Below are 11,784 nucleotides of genomic sequence, written 5' to 3'. Positions count from 1 at the left end.
CAATTGTCCATTGGCTGATGAATGGACTATATATATATGGTGCCTATATACATATATATTACATACATGCACACACATACACACACACACACACAGGACTATTATTCCATCATCAAAAAGAATGACGTCCTACCATTTGCAGCGATGTGGATAGGGCTAGAGTATATCATGCAAAGTGAAATAAATCAATCAGAAAAAGATAAGTGACATATGTTGAATTTAAGAAATAAAACATGAACATAGAGAAAGTGGAAAAAAAGAGAGAAGGAAGCAAACAATAAGAGACTCTTAATGCTAGAAAACAGACAGGGTTGTTGGAGGGAGGCAGGCTGGGGATGGGCTAAATGGGTGATGGAGATTTAGGAGGCACTGCTGGTGAGCACTAGGTGTTATATGTAAGTGACTAACCACTCAATTCTACTCCTGAAAACAATATCACACTATATGTTAACTAAGTAGAATTTAAATAAAAGTTTAAAAAATGAAAAAAAATAAAATTCCATGTATGTTTTATGCATCCTGTTGTACATAGCATATATTTCAGTAAAGAGAAAGAGAAAAGTAAGATATAAAAATATCAAGTTTTGGGTGGACATGGGAAACAGAGACAGTTCTGTGAAAGGGGAAGATGATGTCCCATTTCAGAACAATTTATTAATATTTAGTGCCGTTAACCCTGCAAATTGACCCTGATGATGAAACTTAGCTGAGAATCTCTCACCCTAATGTAAAGGACACATAAACAATGGTGCTTATTGCAACATTGTTTATAATATTAAAATTGCAATAAGAAGGGAAATGAATTTTAAAAATTGGCATCATCATACAATTGTGTACCAGTTAAAATTATGAAGCCAGAGTTCGTACCCCAACATAGATAAACTTGGGGAAACAAAATTTAGGCAGTAAAAAAATGCAGAATGATTTGCAGAGTGTGTTACCAATTAAGTAATTTTTAAAATATATAAAAAAGTTCTATATAATGCTTATATATAAAAATGAATTAAACATATAAAATAACATACGGCTTTATAATAATGGCTAGCTCTTTGAGAACCCGTGTCTCAGAGACCTCAAATTATAGTTTCCAGTTTACAGGGAGTTTTTATTTCGATGTCAGTGATCTTTAAAATAGAATACCTGTGCAGTCACGGCTAAAACAGGTAACCATGGAGTGGGGGGGGGGTGTTTATAGGATGTGGGGCACAGTCAAGAAAGGGAAGCAAAGATGCATATCGTTCAGGACTGTCTCTGCTTTCCTGTATGCAGTAAGAAGAGGAAACCGGTTTGACAACTTTGTCTATAGTCTTTGACAAGGTCACTAAAATACTCCAAGGCTTACTATATTTTTGTATAATGTTGTATTCTTCTCAAAGCACTTTGGCATATATTATCAACTACACGTAGAAATGGCCAGGCAGGAAGCATTCTTTTTTTTTTTTTAAATGATTTTATTTATTTATTTGGCAGAGGGAAAGAGATCAAAAGTAGGCAGAGTAGCAGGCGGGGGGCAGGGGGAGGCAGGCTCCCCGCTGAGCAGAGAGTCTGATGCAGGGCTTGATCCCAGGGTCCTGGGATCAGGACCTAAGCCGAAGGCAGAGGCTTAACCCACTGGGCCACCCAGGCACCCCACAGGAAGCATTCTTCTAGTGTTACCATTAGAAACCCGAGGACTCCCAAAGTTCAGTGACTTTTCCAAGGTAATCCAACTAGCCAGTGAGACAGCTCAGGGTAGAATTCTTTCCCTCTTAGAACCGCAGTTTTTCATGCGTCGACCCTCTCTCGCCAGTTCTGTTAACCTACCTTTCAATTCAAAGAGAGTATCACATAGGTTTTTATCTCACACAGTTTACTTCCATGTTCAAGAAAAGTTTGAATGGAAATAAAATAGGGTCATGCATTCTACTGATATCAGAATGGAGCAAAGGAAGTCCATAAATCAAGTTGGCAGTAAATCTTCAGCAGTATATAGGCTTGGGAGTGAGTAAAATACTGTCTCGTTGACTGTGATGATACCTTTAAAGAATGCTGCAGAGTGGTGTGGACGTGGTAAGGCACACCTGTAAAGTGCCAGGTAAAAAAGCAGGAGCTGTTTGATCTTTGTTATTCCAGGGAAAAGCCCACCCTACACACCCTTACTTGAAGCCTACGTGTCCTAAGAAAATAAGCCTCTTAAAATGCATCCCTGTCCATATCTCTTCCAGAGATCAAGCATTTGGTCTGATGTGGTTGAAGTTTTATATTATCATTATACTCATTGTGATTTCATAAATACTATATGGGTACCTAAGGTCATGGGGAGACAAGTTCTTTGACAGCCTTACTGAGCTTAGAGCTCGTCTGGGAAGTACACGGATTATATGTTGTTGTTTTTTTGTTTTGTTTTGTTTTGTTTAACTGTGAGATATATTTCCATACTCAGTTATACAGTTGATGATACCAAAGAGACTGTTTTTATAGGAAGGTTTGTAGCACAGATTTCAGTGAAAAAGTACTCAGAGGTGAAGAGGATGACCACCCCAATCTCAAAAATCTTAGAAAAATTCTGTAGATGACCTTTATTATTAAACATATATAGAGCTAGAATTTTTCAGAGAATTATAGCTGCTTTATATAACTCCAGGAAGTTTCTCTTAGGGATTTTAGGGATTCCTTTCTACATCTTACCTCTGAAGTCTAGTTGTACTCACTTTTATCATGACCTCCCATCAAGAATTCTTCCCAAGATGAAGGAAAGGGGTGAGCAAATGGATGGCCAAGGTGAGAAAATAGTGCAGGGGAATTTGGGGATTCTCAGCTCGTCTAAGAGTAGCAACATGCCTTTCATCTCAGAGTTAAATTCTAAATACACTGGCCTCAGATCTCAGCTCAACACTCTATGTTATATGGGGCATTTCACAACTTGGTCTGCTAAGGACTCTACTAATTCATCTGTAAAATGGGAGTAGAAAGACCTTAAGGAGATGTTGCACATACTGAAGAGGACAACGCAGGTAGCAAATAGCAAAGTGCCTGGTACATAGGAAGCATCAAATAATCACTGGCTGTCCATTCCTTTTTTTGTTGTTGTTGTTATTTTAATATTTTATTAATTTATTTAACAGAGAGAGAGAAAAAGAAAGCACAAGCAGGGGGATCAGTATAGGGAGAAGCAGGCTCCCCAATGTAGAACTTCATCTTAGGACCTTGGGATCATGACTGGAGCCCAAAGGCAGAGGCTTAACTGACTGAGCCACCCAGGTGCCCCATCCATTCATTTTTAATGTAAATTGTGTTACTGGGAGCATATTTTTATGGGGGCATCTACTCTTCATCACCAAATGACTCCTCTCTCCATTCCTAGGACACGGACTTCATACTAACCTGTAAGAAGACACTATCTGGTTATGGGACCCACTACATTAAGGACGAGAGTAACTTCAATCTTAACCAAAACCGTAAAACATTAGATAAGGTTGAAAACGGTACTTAGAAAGCACAGAATCATTGCTCTGATTCTTTCTGTCATCGGAGGGAATGTTTTATGATCAGGTGGAGAGAGGGGTGTGAACCGGTAGCAGTCCTAGAACTTTGAAGCTCAAGACTTTGGAGACTCAGACTTACTCCCACAATGCCTGACCACACCCTTGAGTACCACACCTTCAGTTCTCAGATGGAAAATTTCCATTATGAAATGTGTGCCTTGCTTAAACTTCAGGGCATTCTTCTCAGAAACACATGTTTAATTGCATCTTTTCCACCACCATTCTTGAGAAGGCCACCTACATGTTTTCCCCTAATCTTCAGTTTCTCCTTAGCTTACTTTCATCCCCACACGTCCCTAAACAGCTCACGGTGGTTAAGGAAGCTTGATAGGAGCATTTAAAGAACCAACACTGTTGCAGTTTAAGGAAAAGAAATGATGAATATGTAAGCAGGTAGTTACTGTTGTTGACTACTCTGAGCATGATCAGGAGGATTCTCTGAGAGACCCCCTCAGCAGGAATTTCGAGGGAGTCACTCTGCTTCTGCTTCAGATGTGCTCATTTGTTTTCTAAATTGGGGTTTAACTATTCTCTCAGTAAAGGCTGCCAATTTGCTCAAAAGTGACTACAACTGCCTGAAAAGACAGACCCCTGGCAATTACCACTCACTATGTTATGAGTAAATAAGATGTTTTCTTTTAAAACACCTCTAAAAAAGAGCTTTACTGTGGCATAATATCTTTGCCATATTCATCCCTTTAAAGTATACAATTCAACATATTTTAGTAAACTGAGAATTGTGCAACCATCACCAAAATCCCATCTTAGAATCACCTCATAAAGGTCCCTCAGGCAAATTTCAGTAAAAGCTTGCTCTCACCTTCAGCCAAAGGCAACCAATAATCTATTTTCTGTCTCTATAGATTTACATTTCCTGTACCTTTCATGTTAATGAAATCATACAACGTACAGTCTTTTGTCTATGGCTTATTTTACTTAAAAGAATATTTTGGGGTCCATTTATGCTGTAGCAGGGAATATTGGACCAGCCCTCATCCAATCCTGAGGAGCCAAGACTGAGGTGGCCCAAAGAATGAATTGTTCCTTACGCTAATAACAGAAATCCTGTCTAAGTTTCTAGCCTACTGACTCTCCCTACAGATTTTCACTTGCAAATTACTAAAATGTGTTGAATAGTATACTTTAAAGAGATGAATATGGCAAAGAAATTATACCACAGTAAAGCTCTTTTTTAGAGGGGTTTTAAAAGAAAACATTTTATTTACTCATAGCATAGTGAGTGGTAATTGCCTGGGGTCTGTCTCCCAGGCAGTTGTTGGCAGATATCTGCCCATCTGTAGGGCAAGTGAAAATCTGTAGGGCAAGTCAATCTTAAATCTAAATCTGTATGTGTGTGTGTGTGTGTGTGTCCTGTTGGTTCTGTTTCTTTAGAAATCTCTAACACACTATTAAGTATGATGTTAGCTGTAGGTTTTCCATATATTCCTTTTAGGAGACTGAATAAATTTCTTTATGTCCCCAGATTTTTAGATACGGGTGTTGTCATTTTTTTTTCCCAGGAACTGGTGTTGCAATCTGTCAAATAATTTTTCATGGTCTTTTGAGATGACTGTGTGATTTCTGTCTTATATTCTATCAATGTTGTAATTTATGCTAATTTAAATTTTGCATGTTAAATCAGCATGCATTCCTGGGATAAATCCTACCTGTTTATATATTGTAGTGCTTTTTATACATTGCTTTATATATGTTCCATTAGGTAATATTTTGTTGACAATTTTTTATGTCTGTATTCATAAGGGATTATTGTTCTGTAATCTTCACTTTTTGTGTGTCTCTATTTGGCTTTAGGGTAACACCAAATAGAATGAGTTGGGAACTGATCGAACATATCCCACTTTTCTGAAAGGGTTTCTGAGATATCAATATTGTTCTTTAAATTGAACAAAATTCTTTAAGTAGAATTCAGCAATGAAGTCATCCAGGCCTGGGCTTATCTTGTGGGTGGGTGTTCCATTCTAATTTAATTTTTTTACCCCTTATTGGTTTATTCAGATGATCTATTTCCTCTTGAGTCACTTTTATTAATTTTTATTTTTCTAGGAATTTACTCATTTCACCTTAATCAATACATTTGTTGATACACAGTTGTTCATAGTGTTATATTATAAACCTTTTAATTTCTGTAGTGTTCGTCCAGGTTTCTTCTCTTTCATTCCTGATTTTGTTTCTTTGAGTCTTCTTCCTTTGTGCCTGGTTTGTCAAGCTGAACCTTTGTCAATTTGGCTCATTTTTAAAAAATATTAACTTCTGGTTTCTTTGATTATCTCCATTGTTCTTCTTTCAACTTCTTTCTTTTCACTTTAGTCTTCATTATTTCCTTCTCTCTGCTTGATTCATGGGGATGTCTAGGAACCTCTCCAGTCTCTCCTTAGTGTGCACACGTACTGATGCATGTGTGCAGGCTTCCAGACCACCAGGAATATGTGGGAGTTTATTGAGGCCCTTTGTTGTTGTTTTATTATCCAGCTTTCACTGTTAAATTCCTAGGTCTCCTGTCAGTCTGACAGTTTCCCCAACCAGGTCTCAACCTCACACTTGCTGAGACGCTAACATTCCTCACTCATCTGCTACCAAGATCATTACTCTCTCTGACAATGCCCGGGGGCACTGGATCTGCTCCGAATCCAGTTGGCCTCCTTCAGCAGCAAAGCTCATGGTTCCCAGGACTTGTCTCACCCCAGGAGATCTAACATGTTGACCCAACTGAGGGAAAGGAACTAAATTGGCCTTAAAGATACTCACTAGTTTTACTTGAGATTTAGTAGTTTTTCTTGAACAAATACTTCTCAGTTTGTTGTGTATCTTTGGTTACTTTCCTAAGGACTGGTAGAGTGGTTTTTGATCATTTTGTCCAATTTAGCATTGCTTTTTGTGGAGAGGATGGTATGAGCTCTCATTCTGAAAATCAAGATTGTTGTTTTAAGCCACTAGGTTTGAGAGTCATTGTTTTTCATTTTCACTTTTACTAACTTTTGGCTATTATTTTAACTTTGAGTATAGTTGACACACACGCTACATTAATTTCAGGTATACAACATAGTGATTTGACAAGTTTATACACTATGCTGTGCTCAGTATAAGGGTAGTTACCATGTATCCCCATATATCACTAGGACAATATCATCGCATTTGTTTCTTATGCTGTGCCTTTTATTCCCATGACTTACTCATTCCATAACTGAAAGCCTGTATCTTCCACTCTCCTTCTCCCACTGGGGCAGCTTGTTACACAGCAATAGATATAAAACAGTGGATCCTTAACAAATACTACGTCTTCTAAGGTGAACATTTCAAATTCCCACTTTGAAGGACAAAGCACACAAAGGCAAAATAATAAGGCTAATGCTATTAACAAGATGACCTGTTTCCCAGATAAGAAAATCATATTACTAAAGGCAATGACACTTCTGTATTTGAGTTCTATTATAACACACCTGCATGAGTCTTGCATAGGATTCTACATGAAGATCCAAGAACTTTGTATGTCCTCTATGGCGGAGTCATGCTCTAGCATTTATATGTTGAGACATATTTTATTAAACATTATTTTTCTTTACGTAACTTTAATGTTATAGTCAGCTTATTATATAGATTTTTGAAATTGGTATGTGAGTATATTATATATAAATTACATTTAGTAAAGAAAAATAGTAAGGCATCTATTATAAAAAGGGTACTGAAGTTATGGTGTTGAGAATCACTAGAGTAAACAGTCTCTAAGTTAAGACAACAATAAATGTGCTAAATTCTGCTAAACTAATTTCTCTTAGATGCTTGATGAATAGGAAACTTCAAGGAACTTGTTTTAGGTTCTGGCTTGTGACTATAATATCTTTCCTATTTTAAGTATTGATTAGTTTACATGTTGATGCATGGCACGATTTAGAGATAAAAACAGTGATAGTAATTTTTTTTAAAGATTTTATTTATTTATCAGAGAGAGAGGGGGAGAGAGCGAGCACAGGCAGACAGAATGGCAGGCAGAGGCAGAGAGAGAAGCAGGCTCCCTGCCGAGCAAGGAGCCCGATGTGGGACTCGATCCCAGGACGCTGGGATCATGACCTGAGCCGAAGGCAGCCGCTTAACCAACTGAGCCACCCAGGCATCCCAGTGATAGTAATTTTTTAACCAGCTTCAGAGGCTTAATGAAACTCTTCTTTATAAAACTTCTCATGTCTAAACACAAAGAATCATGAAGAATGTATACATGTGTGTGTGTGCACACGTGTGTGTGTTTCAAATGCTCCCAAAGTTTTGAGCTTTGTTATTTGGCTCCCTAATTTTTGTTATTTTTTTAAATTTATTTAGTAACAACAGTAAAAGAAATCATTCTTATTTAATTCAGCATTTTTTTTCTGTTGTTTGAAAGCATATGTATTATATGCTAAGTACTGCTCTAGAAACAGGGTTCCAATGATTAAGACATGTGTATGATACCAGTCTGTGTCAATAAATAGAACCCCACTTGGGTCATTCCACCACAGAGACCTGAAGGACTATTTATATTGATGAGCAGGTTTAAGAGAATAGAGCTTCCCTATGGCCCCGCAACTGCCCGAAGATACAGATGTAGTGAAAAGAAGGGCCATCTGTACCCCAATGTTTATAGCAGCAATGGCCACAGTCACCAAACTGTGGAAAGAGCCAAGATGTCCTTCAACAGACGAATGGATAAAGAAGATATGGTCCATATATACTATGGAGTATTATGCCTCCATCAGAAAGGATGAATACCCAACTTTTGTATCAACATGGACGGGACTAGAGGAGATTATGCTGAGTGAAATAAGTCAAGCAGAGAGAGTCAGTTATCATATGGTTTCACTTACTTGTGGAACATAAGGAATAACACAGAGGACACTGGGAGAAGGAGAGGAGAAGTGAAATAGGGGAAATCGGAGGGGGAGACAAACCATGAGAGACTCTGGACTCTGACGAACAAACTGAAGGTTTTGGAGGGGAGAAGGTGGGGGGTTGGGAGAGTCTGGTGGTGGGTACTAAGGTGGGCCCGTATTGCATGGGGTACTGGGTGTGGTGCATAAACAATGAATCTTGAAACACTGAAAAAAAAATAAAAATATAAAAAAGAAAAGATGTTGAGGGCCCTGAGACTGGTAACAAGGAAAAGTATTACCACCCAAGGCTTAGAGGAGCAACGGGAGGAAACAGTTACCAGAGCTCCTTGAAAATAGCTCTGTGGAGAATGGACTGCCCTGCAGGAACTGTAGTTACCAGAACCAAGGCCCAAATTACAGTTACGACAGAGCAAAACTACACTAGCCACAGGTTCCCCTCATTCTCTTGCTTTCTGTTTGTGTTCCCATGGGCTAAGCCCAAGCCCAAGGACCCAAAGAGTATTCTGAAGAACATCACTTCTTATATAGGTTTCTTAAGAAATAGGTTTTGTAATTGGACATATTGGAAAGAGGCCGGGTTAAAAGAAAGTTAAAGAGGCACCTTTCGAGCATGATGACTTGGTCTTTATTGCAGTTGTACCCATAACACCCGAGATAACTATATACACTTCAGCGTCTCCCAAACTATTTTGAACAGAGAAACCACTGATCAAGTGTTCTGAGGAACATAATTCTAATATGTGGCAGGTATCTTTCCCAAATTAAGAAAAGAAATACCCAATTAAAAGATGATAGAAATTAGTAGTCAACCCCCAATATTGAAAGGATGCCAAGATTTTCTGTTTATGGGGCCTAAGAGTCATTCATTTTTATTTCCACACATCTGGATTTTTTTTTTTCAGTTTTAGTTTTCAAGACATTATGCTGTGACCTTCAAGGACTGAAAGACAGACCTGAAACAGAAGGCAGAGCTGCCTGCAGAGACAGGGAAGATGTTGGAGGGCTTTGACCTCTTATGTCATTTTCAACATCAGCTGGAACCCTAGTAGAAAAGGTGCCAATGAAAGTTAGAAGAGTTTGTTGTTGTTGTTGCTTTTGTCTTCAATGCTATGTATCTATTTTCAGTTCTGGGCTTAACCAGGAATGACTACCATTGTTTTCTATTTTTCAAAATAATAAAAATTCACTGCATATTGATCTCAACTCCAACATCACATAAAAAAGTTGAAGAAGGTGAGTGCATTGAGCAGAAACACCAGCATTAGAAGATCTGGGTGCTTGCTCTTTTTTGTCGGCTTTTTTTTATTTTTTTTTTTTTTTTAGGGCTTATTTATCTATTTATTTGAGAGAGATAGGAGGATGGGGTCGAGGGACAGGGAGAGAAGCAGACACCCCGCTGAGCACAGAGGTGAGGCAGGGCTGGATCTCAGAACCCTGAGATCATGACCTGTGCTGACATCAAGAGTCAGATGCTTAACCTTTAACCAACTGAACCACCCAGGCACCCCTTGTTCTATTTAATAAACTTTCCAAAACGTATCTTCCTCTATTTGACTGTATAGATTTTCCATTTGATAAAGAATGATATGTAGAGTGGAGCCCTTTCAGTGTGTAAAGCATTTCTCTATTTGATACATCAAGCTTTTTCCTGCTCCCGATCTCCTTGGTATGGGGAAATGGCAAAGAAGTTGAAAAGATGAATATATGTCTTTTAGTATCTTTCAGCACATACAGCCTGATGAAGCAAAATGTACTAAATTTTGGAAGAAGTCTGGTGTCTGCCCCCACAATGACTAGAGAGAAAGTGTTTATGGGTTGATGCAAATAGACTTATTATGCCAAAGAAATCATAAGGAGAGGGGGACATATTTTACCACACTGTGCTGTATTATACCGTCTTTCTAAGTTAGATCATAAGACAAACCCCCCTCAACTCAAAGACCTCGATAAAACCGGCCCCTGGTTCTAGGCAGCCCTGTCAGTGACTTGCTATTCAAGTTTTGTCTGGGTCATTTGGATCTAGTCTTTTACACCCAAAAAATTTGGGTGTAGGGGAAGGGGGGGTGGTGTTGGAGGAAGATTGATTTTCCTTCCGTAGAAGCTCAGAGAAAAATGGCTTGCTGATTGTAAAACACTTTCAAACGGCAAGTGCTTCTCCATAAATGTGCATCTTTATTCATTTTTATGTAAAGCAGATCACATCAAAAGAGACAATTATTCCCTGAAACTAGATGTTGCTTTCTTGATCACTTCTAAATTGAAATCCTCCTGCGAGTGGAGGGTAGACAGTGGAGGGAAGATGAAAGGATCAGACTTCTGTGGGGCACTAATTCAATCAGAAGGAGACCATCACCGGGTCTGCTGCTTCAGAACTGTTGGGGGGGGGGCGATCAAAACCCCATGCAGCAGACCCATTGGAACAATGACTCCGCATTTTGGTGGCCACGTAATTTTCGCAGTTACTGATTGGTGTGAATAAGTCTGACGAGGTGTAGGATGATAACACCACTGACAACGAATGATGAGGTCTGCAAAGATCACAGGAGTGGGAAATCCCTCCGTGATGGGACATCTCCATCATAGTACAGATCTCATCAACAGCGCAAAGTGACCTTTAGTGAAGGAAGCGTTGGGTAGAAGTCTAGACTTTTTGGTTCCTTTCTTTTCTTTTTTTTTCCCCCCTGGTTTGAGTTATGAGGGTACAACAGCCAATCACAGCATGTAGAAGCTGGGTTGGTGATGCTTCCTCAGAGCAACCTTGGTCCATCTGGAGATGACAGTCTGCACAATACTCAAATTCTGAAGCCCACTCACTAAGCACCATGGGAACAGACAGAACTAAATCAGAACTCAAATCTGTTTTGAATAAAATGTGTGGAACCTCAGATGAGATCAATCTCTTTGGGCAGTTTTAAACTGGTGACATAAAGGGTAGACATGGTATTTTTCTGAGAATTCATGGAGTTTTATTTTCTGCATGGCCAGTGAGCTGAGAACTTGGGGAAACCTTTATTCTTCTGGTTGGTATATTTTGCTTGCATCTGGATCTTTTCTGAGGTTTTGTTTTTACTACCTGTTATTGAAGTGGGACATACATTCAGAAAAGGAGACAAATCATCAGGGCACAGTGCTGTGAATTTTCATAATGTGACCAAATTGTGTGATGTGCGCCCAGATGAAGATACAAAATTTACTCAATTCCAGAAGACTCCTTCTCCTTCCCAGTCACTGTTCCCTTCACAGGATAGTCATGATCTGATTTTTAATACTGTATATTTGTGTCTGAACTTCAGATATGAGTTACATAGTATATAAATCTTGTGTCTGGTTTCTTTTGCTTAATATTGCAATTAACCCATATGATCATGTTAATTCTCACT

Source organism: Mustela nivalis, assembly GCF_964662115.1.
Source record: "Mustela nivalis genome assembly, chromosome: 7".
Taxonomy (NCBI): Eukaryota; Metazoa; Chordata; class Mammalia; order Carnivora; family Mustelidae; genus Mustela; species Mustela nivalis.
Note: the sequence above shows the minus strand (reverse complement) of the source record.